The sequence below is a fragment of the Chrysoperla carnea genome, chromosome 1, assembly GCF_905475395.1.
Source record: "Chrysoperla carnea chromosome 1, inChrCarn1.1, whole genome shotgun sequence".
NCBI classification, from domain to species: domain Eukaryota; kingdom Metazoa; phylum Arthropoda; class Insecta; order Neuroptera; family Chrysopidae; genus Chrysoperla; species Chrysoperla carnea.
The window spans coordinates 129,340,897-129,353,366 of NC_058337.1; the positions used below are offsets into that span (position 1 = coordinate 129,340,897).

The 12,470-nt window shown below is 29.5% G+C and overlaps 1 protein-coding gene across 2 annotated transcripts in view; it reads left to right on the forward strand.

The window, feature by feature from the left end:
• LOC123290964 (putative uncharacterized protein DDB_G0286901) overlaps positions 1-12,470 on the forward strand; it is a 444,132-nt gene that overhangs the window by 47,989 nt on the left and 383,673 nt on the right. The window lies entirely within an intron of this gene.

Consider the following 12,470-nt stretch of genomic DNA (forward strand, 5'->3'; position numbering starts at 1 on the left):
TAGATTATGAATTTAAGCAATCATGCAAATTGAATTATGCATTTTTTTATTATTATTAATACTCAAATTACCATTTCTTGATTCTGGTACATTTATTAGAATTCACTTTGAAACCAAAATGCATGTATGTTGTTTAACTTGACTACTTCACTAGAATTTAAAACATATATAAATGTATATACAAATGCATATATAGTTCTAGCAACAACACAACTGATAATAACGAGCTGATAGTATTTTCCATTTTCTCTTGTGTTTATTACGATTTTGTTACAGATACAGACTGTTTTACAATAATATATATTTTCTTATTTATATTAGTATCAGTATTATTGTAAAGAGATATCAAAAATTAATTTTATTTTCATAGAAATAAAATATTAAACGACTATTTCGTGTCTTAAACAGAGATATGTATGTTACATCCCTATATATTATAAATACGAAAGAAAGGATTCTTTATTTGTTTGTTTGTTACGCTTTCACGCAAAAACTAATTAATGGATTTGAATGAAATTGAACAATAATATAGCTCATACATCAGAATAACACATGAGCTATAAGATATATTAAAAAAAAATTTAATCTGACATTACCATAAACAATTCATAGCCATCTTTTCTGATATACTCAATAAATTATGACTACTTTACATTTAAAAAAATAGAGAACCGTACATATATTTTACCTATGTATAATGTCCCAGACGATGGTGGCTTAATTTACTAAAAAAGGTATAAACATGTTAACCCTTCCATCCTTAAAACTGGCGCTCGTACATCCTTAAAATCATAATAAAACATAATATATGTAAGTAAACGTAATATGTGAAAGGAAATAAGATGAATACATTAGGAATTTTAATGAGATATGTCTCATCATAATATGTTGTTACATTATGTTAATTAATCAACAAACGTTTAACATAAAACTTTTGTGATATTATTATGTTTGACATATTATTTCGCTACCTTTGAACAATAACGAATATAACATTCTCACTTTCACATTTTATAATTAAGTGTTAGAATTTATAAAGAGAAAGTAGAAGAAGAATGCAATAAGCGAAAGCTTTTATTCCGTCTTAGAAAGTGTTTCAGAAAACTTTTGGAATTTGGAAATTCATTGTTTTTATATATAAAGTTTTTCTAAGCCAACATGAGCGAGAAAGGATGATATGGAATGGGCTAGTCTTTTTAAGTTCTTTGTGCAAATTTTTAATTTTCTCGACCAGCTTAAAATTCATGAAAATTTATGTACTCTTTTCATACTCAACATATGCGTAGTCCAACACTTTTAGTCCAAATAATCAGACTACGAACACAACGCCTTGTTTAGTGTCAGAAAAAAGTCGATAATGCCGGAGAATCAATTATATTATTATTGAAAAATAATAAACAATGTGAGAAATCTAATATATTTAATAGGGCAATTATTGTATATATCAATAATCTCGGAAATAGCTTCAACGATTTTCAGGAAATTTGTTATACAGCGGGTTTCGGGGGCGAAACATCGATTTAGCTAGGTTTTATTTTCAGAAAATGTCATTTTATCATGTTTTCAGGAATAATAAACATCAACTGCAAAATATAACTCTTCCCAACATCAATTGGCGAGTATATACATTGTACGTGGTTCGCTTCGTATGTATTGTATAGTGTGAAGCTCGTGTGGCTTTGTCAGTTTTGGTTGATAAATAACTGTTCTGATATATACGTATATGGTGATTAACGAAATAAAGTTCATTACCGGGACATTCAAATTGTTATTGTTAGTGATAAAGTTTGTGTCTTTTTTACAATAAAAATACCGAGCAAAGTTCAATAATGAAGGTACTTGATATGCTGCTTATACTATACGTTCAACAAGAAGTATATGGTAACTTTCGACTTATTAAATTTTTAGAAAACTGTATGAGCTGCAATTTTATAAGCTTTTATTTAACTTGCAATGTTCGTATGTACGTATTTTGTGTCACAAAAAATGCACGTGTTTTTCCATTTTGGTTATTACAGCTATAACATTATATAATAATGGGGGTTTAGCCTCCGTTTTTCTGACGAATGCCTAATCACAGAGGCCACCCACATCATTATTTGTTAATCTTTATTTATTCCATTACAAACATATTTACAATTACATTTTTGATGTGGGTGGAGTCGGTTACTTCGTTCTTTTCCAAGCGACGACAATGTGATCAATTCTGCACTCCCATTAATTATAAATTGTTCACACTGCCGCTGCCTGGATTCGAACGAACGCAACCAAATTCTAAATAGTCCAACGTTCTAAAACTACCGCCTTAGACCGCTCGGCCATTTAGGCTCTTCACATTATATGTGAATTACATATACTGTTATAGAAGTAATATCACTTTAAATTCTGTAACTTTTGCGTTTATTTTGACTTATAGAGATATAAATAGCTAGTAAGCCTACTTTGGACTGAAAATATGTATTCCTATTAATATAAAAATCAATAACATTTTTTAAAGTGTTAAATTGAAAAAAAATAAAATTAATAAAATATTGTAATTTGAAGTGTTCTAGTGGATATATATGTGTTAGTCAATTAACTGTGCAAATTATTTTATATATAAAATGTCCATTTTATAATCGTATTATTGATTACCATCTTTGAAGTACAAATTTTAAAATATAAATTCTCATATTTTATTTAACACTTTTATATTTAGCATTAATACTTTTATAGTATTAGTTAGTTATAGGTGACGATATATGTGTATATTATTGATAGGCTTTTAAAATATTCATTTTTATATAGGTTTGTTTTAACTTACTATAATATTAAATGAAAAACTTAAAGAAACATCTGACATAAAATCATGTCTGATCGATTCGTTTCTGGCATCATAGCTCCTAAATGAATGAAACGATTAAATGTTTTGTTTGTTTGAAAGGTTAAGATTTTAATGTCTTATGCGTTAATTTCAATGTCTTCAAGTCTGCTCATCTCTAAGAAGATCCTCGCCTCTTTACTATTATTATCGGGTACGGAACCCTAAACTCGCACATGAAATATTGTTAGGAACACTCTTGATCAAATTACCTTTCCTTTCTTTATAAAACTATCGGCCAGACTAACTCTGTATTTCAGAATGACTTCGACAGGTATTTGACAGTAAATTATATTTTGTGTGCCATCCGATTAAGATGGAGAAATATGCTTGAGAGCTCAAATTTTATTGAGTCTACTTTTCCGCTACATTTGTTGGTGATTCCTACTTTTTAAAATGTCTGTTAATTTTGAAATATTACATCATGATGCTTAAACGTGTTTTCAATGTTAAATAAGATTCAAATATATAAACTATGCATACATCGGATAAAGAGAAATCTCTATTTTCTGTTAGGTTTATAATTAATTATGATTCGAATTCAAAACATCATCTCTGCTTCAATATTAATCCCAAGCCTTTTTTATACAATGTGTCAAATGAAGTCGACACCATATGAAAGACTATTTATTTCATGAGACAAAGTTATAATTGATAAAAAGTTCTGTAAGGTCAGAACGCAATATGAAGTTTGATTCGTATACGAGGTTTGTACCATATTTTATACCATGGCAAAAAATTGCCATAGCTAATGCAAAGAAAGGAAATTTAGGGAAAATAACAAAATGTGTTATATAGATGAATCATATTGGGTATCTGACCCTAGGATTTAATCATAACTTTTCTCAATAAATACTGCCAGTTTCGTAAAACAGAAAGGTACTTTTGTCTTGGGCAAAATTTATATTTTTTGACAAACCTCGTATACGAAAAAAAAATTGATATCTGATTATATTAATCAAAAGTTACTTTATTTCATCAAACAGTTAATCAAAAAAGTTTTTCTTATAGTACCGACTTAATTGGACTCACTGTATAAATTTTGTATATGATGTTTGAATGGCTACTATATTAGGTAAATAATATATAAGGCTACTATATTAGGTAAACTGTTTTAGATTTAGTCCCAAACAACAAATATTTAAACTTAGTAAACAAACAAAACAAAAAGTTAAAACAAACTCTCTAACAGTTTTAAATATATATATAAATAAATAAAAAACATAACAAACGATTAAATATTTAATCTATTACATATAAAATTTTCAAATGAGTGACATACGATTACAAAAGCCACCAAATTAATCTGTCAAATTGTTGTATAATTCTCAAAATTTTATTAAAATGAGAGAGGTATGTGTATTATATACCACAAAACCTTTCTATTCATATAGGCTGGCAGAGTTATCCATTCATTCATCCAGCATTCAGCATTCAGTTGTACAGTTTACAGTACATACAGGATATAATTGCCTACAGGATGAGCCAAAAAGTGTATGGAGCCGAAGACAAACTAATGAGACTAACAAGACATGAGTATCATTGTGGCTGGCGTATCATTATAGTGTGTATCAAACTGCAATGATGCCCATAACGAGGTATGTGAATGGATAAGACTGAACACTTAATGTGCAGTATCGCTCTTAAATGAGCTGGTGGATAATAACACTCTAGGGATTTTAAAGCCGGCGAGCTTGCTAAAAATGACACGAGACTATTGTACACAGGTATCCGGGAGAGTTATCTGAGGTAATTTTTAAAAAGACCAATCTTAGATAGAGGGACGACGGTGTTGTATTGCAAGATAGATATGGAACAATGATAGGCATTCCGAAGATCTTATTTCACTTCAAAGGGCCTCTATAAGTAAAACCGTTGTAGCAATTGATACAAAATATTGGCTAAATGCCACACACGCTGAACGACTGGGTACCAGTACATCACAATTATTGTAGGAGCTATCACAGTTGGAAAAACGATGTCTCATCTTTTTTGCCACCATCCAGAACCCACCATGAGGAGATTGGCTATCCTTAGTCAACCTTTTTTTGACGACCTTTCCGACCTCTCCGACCTGAAATACGCTTACGTCAAAGCACTTTTGCTATTCTTGAACAGGTACAAATGGTTCATGGAATAGTAACCGGGGATGTGAAAATCTTGTTTAGGCACCGCAACGTTCTTGGATCCTGTGTCTCAACTCAGGACAGTCACTTGTAAATGTGCTTTTGTTTTGAAAAAAAGTAAAAACTTTTGAGGTTTGTTTACTTAAAAGTTGACTACCGTGTATTTTTGTTCCCACATCCTTAGCCACATCCTAACCTGATCAATTGTTGTTGGTAGATAATCTGTTATGCTTAATTTTGGCTAACATGGCGGAAATGTTGAGCTCGTTAAGACGTATCGTGATATACTTTGAATTCAAATAACGGTCTTCCTGGAGTATTGTAAAGGTAACATGTTTAACATAGTGCTTCTAGGTTACATCGTTGAGGGATAACCAAACGAATATCTTAATTAGGCTGTGATGATACAAAACCACAATCCCAGAAGCAGTTTCTTTTAACAAGGCATAGATATTTGTACGCTCTCCTGTACATTCATCGAACAAACTCCACCCATATCCATTATATTCCTTTATAATACACATCCGTACGTATGCTGGTAGATGTAATTTTAATAGCATACACATAAACAGGGTGGTCCAAGTATTGCAGGACTTTAGCGGATGATAGATAACGTTAAATAATGAAAATTTCTTATAACAGGGAAAGTGTCCTTTTCTGGATATAGAATGTTGAAATTTTTGTGTATATTACCAAAACACTATATTACCAAAAATTGGAACTTTGATCATATGAGCTAAAAATCCCTTATAATTTAAGCCTTATGATGGTAAATTACGGGGATAGAGATATAAATGTGCCATCATTCCGTTTGGATAATTTGATTGTCAACATTGCATAACATTGCATAACTTGATTGCCAATAGAGTGATTCTGCTGTGGAAAATGTCACTTGTTTCAAACGTCTTATATTAGTTAGAAATATTCCATTTGCGATATGAATCGGTTTAACTAACGCTTAACGCTAAAATTGTTCACTTTTTCCACAGAATTAAAAATTCTGTAAGAACTGTGTATAGAGATTTACGGGAAGATTGAGACCTAATTAATCGTTCTAGTGAGCGAGCATTTCGCATCATTTGAGGAAATTGTAAACATTGGAGATAGGGTAAGGCATGTGTATCATCGGATTGTTCCGTGTGTTCATCCAAGAATACGCCCTTGAATTTCTTTTTGTGGGGTTTTCTTAAAAGCCACGCCTATATCAACAAACCTGCTTTGTTTTTTTTATTTAAAGGTTAGTAGATCAATTTGGCGGCATTGTTTTGCAAAATTTTTAATTTTTCTAATGAACTATTTTGGCTATATCTGCAATAATAATTTTATTTTTTAAAATGTCCCATTTGTAAGTGTATTAAGAAATTGACATTATTTTAACGATATCTCCGTATTGTATCTTGGACCATACTGTATATTTCTATATATATTATTATATTAACAAAACTAAATTGATTGTATTTCAAAAACATACTTCTAACTTCGTATAATCGTATAATTTACCATGAAATTAAATTATATAATTCACCACAAAATTCTCAATAACTTTATAACATAATTTTTAAATTTAAATTAATTTATGGATAACTTCACTTTCAACACAAAAATATAAAAAAAAAATCTAGAAAAGTTTTTTTACGAATGGTTTTTTATTGTTAATGGTATTAATTTATTAATAATTCAATTTATTGTTTAGAGTTTCAATTATATTAAGTACTAATAAAAAAAATTAATATATATTCATTTTTTATAAATGTCAGATACATTTTTACTTTATTATATTATACATATAATAAAGTATTGCGATAGAAAAAAATCGATATCAAAAAAGTGATTTTTAAAAATTGTTGCGTCCGTCGGTATATCGGTATGTCTGTAACCAAGCTGGAGCCTTAAATTTTTGACCGATTTTCTCAAACTTGGTACATAGGTTCAGTTGGGTCATAATTTCAGATAATTTTTTCCTTTTTTCGCTAGGCCTTTTTTCAAGGGTACTTCCCTCTAGGCCAAAACAGGATTTTTGGCGTTTTCTCAAAAACGGCTCAACAATTTCGATTAAACTTGGTACAAAGCTAGGCCTTTAGGTGTTCCTAGGATTGGTATAAGCCACATACCCGGGAAAATTCGAGTAGACCACACCCTAGGGAAAACCTTTCCACATACAGGAAAATGGGATTTTCTAGGGAGAGGCAGAGGGTACAGCAGTGAAACTTCGTATCAGGGTTTATATCAACAAGGTCCTAGGTGTGATATAATTCCCCTCTGAGACCCCTTCCCCTGGAACCGTGGAGCTGGAGGGGATGAAATCGTCAAAAGTGATCAAATCAACCCTACCCAAAATTGATAAAATATTATTTAATATGTTTTTTTAAGTAACTTTTGTAACTTAGTAATCTTTGCTTAACCTCACCCATACCAAACTACATCCTTCTAGATATTATATTAAATCCAATAAATACCTAAGCCTGTTGCTCATTACTTGTTTTTAAATAATTCTTACAATTGGCTGCTTTCAATAAAAATATTACAAGAATATCAATTTTATAATATAATAAAGTCTTGTCATCTAAAGATGTTTCGGACCGTTTATTACATAACGTATCAAGTGTATTCATTGCGTGCATTCATTGCAAAAGTCTATTCATTATAATATCCAAATTGAGCTTTAATTTTAAAAAATACACAAAATGTATTATTATCTTAGTTATATTTTTGCTTTTCGAATATCAATTACTCCATTTAATATGAAAACTCATTTCAGCCTAATGGCCGGATCTGAACCTTTCGCAGCAGTTTAGTCTTTCGAGATAATTTTCTATGATTTTTTGAAGGTTTCAGCTATTTTCGCTTAGTTAAACGATTCATATCGTAGATGGAATGTTTCAAGTGACGTTTGCAAAATACCCCGAATAAAATTTCCCCGAACAAATGCATCCATTTGTTAAATGTATTATAAACATGGTACATAATTTGAAACAATAACTTTTATTAATAAAAAAAGTATAGCTTATAAACCCACATGCATATTTATACAGCATATATCTGCAAATTGATCAAAGCTCTAACAGCAGGACTTCATCGAATGGAGATAACGTTAAAATAATGGCAATTTCTTAATACAGAGCTTAACCTACTCCTTCTTTAATTTATTATTCCCTTCTACGATTTATTCAAAAATTTCCAATTGAATTATGCCAGGTTCAAAGAGGAATTTTTTCAAAGTGTGTTCTGGTTTATTCCAGAATTAACAAACACTGTGTATATTTCTGATACACAGCGTTAAACAATTCCAGGGTAAGATAAAATATACAATGCATAACGATAATTTGGAAAATTGTATGTATGCAGAGAGAGAATATAAAGTTAACGCTTCACTTCATACGCATCGTTAATAAACTGTTATGTTTTTGTTGCATAAACAAAGCTATAACCATAATTCGTTATAATTTAGAATGCATTTGAAAACACAGTAAATAGTTTTTTAGAAAAACTATTGGAAGCATACCAATGAAAATTGGTTTTTCATATAAAAGAGAAAAATTGATTTTTTATAGTAATATTGCTATGAGTGTATATAGTGAAATATTTTTATTATATCAAGGCTTCTGGCACTGATAACGATCGGAAATTAAAACTAAATGGGATAATGTGTTCAATGATTTTTAACTCTCGTCTAAAAAGAGGTGTGTTTAGCGTGTATGGGTATCTGTAGCTCCTAAACAATTAAACCCATTTTATGGCCTATCATTTTATGGTAGGTCATACCATTTTATGGTATCCAACCCAATTAAAGCAAATTCAAATGCCCTTAGATTTTCTTGTTGAAACCTACCGGTGGAACAATTTATAATTGTATTTACTCCGTGTATTTGTATTTACTTTCAGAATGTTTTTGTAATTTTACTTTCTTGTAATTTAATTTCTCTAATAAATAAAGCTTCTCATTCAGAAGAAATATTTAAAAATAAAAATTAAATGGAAAAATCATTTTACATCAAATTAATTACAGTAATTTGTGATTTTCACCACAGCATTGATTAAGAACAATACAACACTTGATAAAATGCTACGATAATAATGTCCCTTTTTCCGTATTCTTAGGCATCATTCAAAGACATTAATACTTGTTAAAAGGCTTTTCTTAGGCATTCAATAAAATTGAAATGATTTACAAAAGTATTCTTTATTGAACAAAAAAAAAAAAATTGTCTTCACCACCTATGGAATGAGATATTTACAATTAAATTGTTTATAATTAACATGCTGGAGGTATATCGCCCGTAAAAAAGGTCATCTTTCTATATATTTCGAAAACGCCTCTTTTAGGGCCAGATGTGGTAACTGGCTGTCATTTCAAAATAGGAATTGGAAATTTAAGAGGTGTGGTCAAAGTTGTCATACTTTTTCCTTTATGGAAATTTTTACATTCTCAGACTCATCTTTCAGAGAGCTTTTTAGTGGGCAGTCAGCTTAAAATTGATTGGTATTGATAATTACTTTTTAGCTTGAATATCGTCTTCAATGAATATTCATCAACTTTCTCGCACCTTGAAAGAGAAGTCGTAGAGAAAATTGTTATTGAACCCAGCCTTGATAACAAATATCCAGCTTTTCAGAAATACTCCGCCTGACTCTAGACTTAATAATTTAACATACAATAGGTCACAAAGGTTACATTATAAATAACAATGACTTTATTATAACCCAAAAAAATTACGAAAATAAAATTTTGGCATTTAAGATAAGAAAATTCATTTTCTTTTTTATGCATACAAAAACCTTCCTTTTATTATATCAAATTTTTTTCACTGAATTTGCAATATTTTTTTAAATTCTATTTTATTTCATAATAATCTACCACATCATTGAAATAAATATTGATTGCGAAACTTTTTAGAGAAAAAACATTATTTAACCTTGTGTATGAATCGTAGACATTTAACTCTGAAAATGATTATTTGGGAAATTTAACTTATTGTCCGCGAAATAGGGGTAGTTGAAACGAAAAACAAGAACGCTTTCAACGTTAGACAATCTCTAGTTATGCATTCTAATAGCTCAAAAACTTTGCACATAAGATGTCACGCGATGTGACCTAATTTGTAAATAGATAGTAAATAGACAAATTTTAATTTGTCTATTTGTAAATAGACAAATTTTAATATTAAGGAGGTATTTTCGGCTCCCACGTTAATTATAAAATATAAGATTACAAGGAAAAATAATTTTAGTATAATAGTTTAGTCTTTATCTATCGTATAGTGAATTTTCAATCATACCTTTCCGTGAAAATTTCGTGAAAAAATTGTTCAAAATGTTAACGTTTGTTAAGGTAGTTCCTCCGCGACCGTCCAGTCAAAAAGTTTTGGACTAATACTATCATTCAGTGCATTAACTGTGCTATGACTATTATACATATACCATATATTATTTTCAAAAGACTGTAGTTCCTCACTACTGATTCTAGTATACATATAAACACACACACTATGACATATGCCTTTAACATTAGTCTTCATATCTTTTCCACAAAAATCATCGCTAAAACGAGTTATTTATTTAAGTTTTTTATCGAAACTATATGGTAAATAATTTTTATCTTTATTTATATATTTTCTAAATATAGTATTCTACATTATATTAGTTTTTCATAGAGAACGTGGACGTCATTCATTGGTAAATAAATATAATATTTGTAAATTTGTGTATTTTTATACACTTCTCCCATGTACACGTACAAATTGCGTCACTTTTAATTGCTAATATCTCATGTATGGCATGGTAAATCATCTTCTAATTTTAACAGCAAGTGTATTATGAATTAAATATTTTATATTCTGAGTTTTGAGAAATTCTTGGAATATCACTTTCGTGTAGGTACTACCTTAACAGTCTTACTGCTTTCAATTAGATGGAGAGAAAAAAAAAACTCAAAACAAATAAGTTTCTCGAAATATTCAGGTTTATGTTTTTGCACTAAAATATATCTATCATTTACCAAGTGAAATTTATTGAGAAAACAAGTGAAATACCATGCAAAGTCAGTGTTGATTTCTTTATCACATAACACATACATACATGTGACACATACATAACTGATATTCAAGTATAGTACTATAAAATTTCCGCCTAATTGGCACCTTCACGGGTAAACAGTGATGTTTACCAAAAAATATTTAAAAAAAAAAACATTTTGTTGTTTATTTTTTGATAGGGAACATTTTTTATATTTAAACTTTTGTTCTATCTCTAACGGTTTACAAGATGGGTCCTAGAGACCCAAGACCCAATTGACCTATGATGCTCATTTACGCTCTCGATCTCACTTTTTACGTCCTGAGTACGCTGTATAAATTTCAGTTCGATATCCTTTTTCGTTTTTGAGTTATCGTGTCCACAGACGGGCGGACGGACGGACGGACAACCGGAAATGGACTAATTAAGTGATTCTATGAACACCTATAGCAAAATTTTGTGCGTAGCATCAATATTTTTAAGCGTTACAAACTTGGGACTAAACTTAGTATACCTTGCATATTACATATATGCATGGTATAAAAATTATAAACTGAAAAAAAATACTAGCAGAAAAATTTGTTTTTAAGGCAGCAAGTAAATATTTTGATTTAAGACAATATTTTCTTGCTATACGTTATTTTTAAGAATTCAAATACTTATTTTATTGATTTAAGAAGGTCCTTTCACCGTCAATGTAAATTAAAAAAATTCATTTTGTTTTCATTCAAAGAAAAACGAGATATATAATTTATTAATTCTCGATTTCTCTACAGTCGGCGTTTTGAGAAGAAGTATTATATATCTTGTAAATAAGTACTAATTTATTGTCAGCTCGTGACAAGTTTGTTTTTCATTATGCTTTCAAAAATTAAACATTTATTTATATTTTATTTGCTTTTTAAATATTCGAATGCAGACAAAAATTCTTATGATTATTATCATTTGTTTCTCTCCAAGGGATTCAAAAGAAAGAAAACAATGAATAATGTAGGGACAATATTTACGTTAATAAATCAAATTCTAAAAAATCATTGTTTTTCATCATACAAATTCAATTTTCACTGATTTAATAAAATGTGTATATATATGTTATCACAAGAATATAAATTATTTCATTGAAATTCTTTTTATTTTATTTTTAAATTTTAGATAGTAAAAACAATTCGTATATTGGGAAACAATCTCTTCAATGCTATGTTTTTGCCTGTAGTACAATAATTACCATGATATAGGGATAAAAGGTCGCAGATGGATAGCCAAATTAGCTGTTTTACAAAACAGCTCCATTTTATAAAAGTTTCAGCTTACAGCTAAATAACGTTTCCCTGTTTTTCATTGAACATTTACACGCAAAATTGAAAAAAAATTTTCAGCTGGACTTCGTTCAATTCGGCAATCCATCGGCGATATACACATAATAATTCAAGTTCTCTTGAAATATTATAAAATCTTAATAGAATTTAATATCA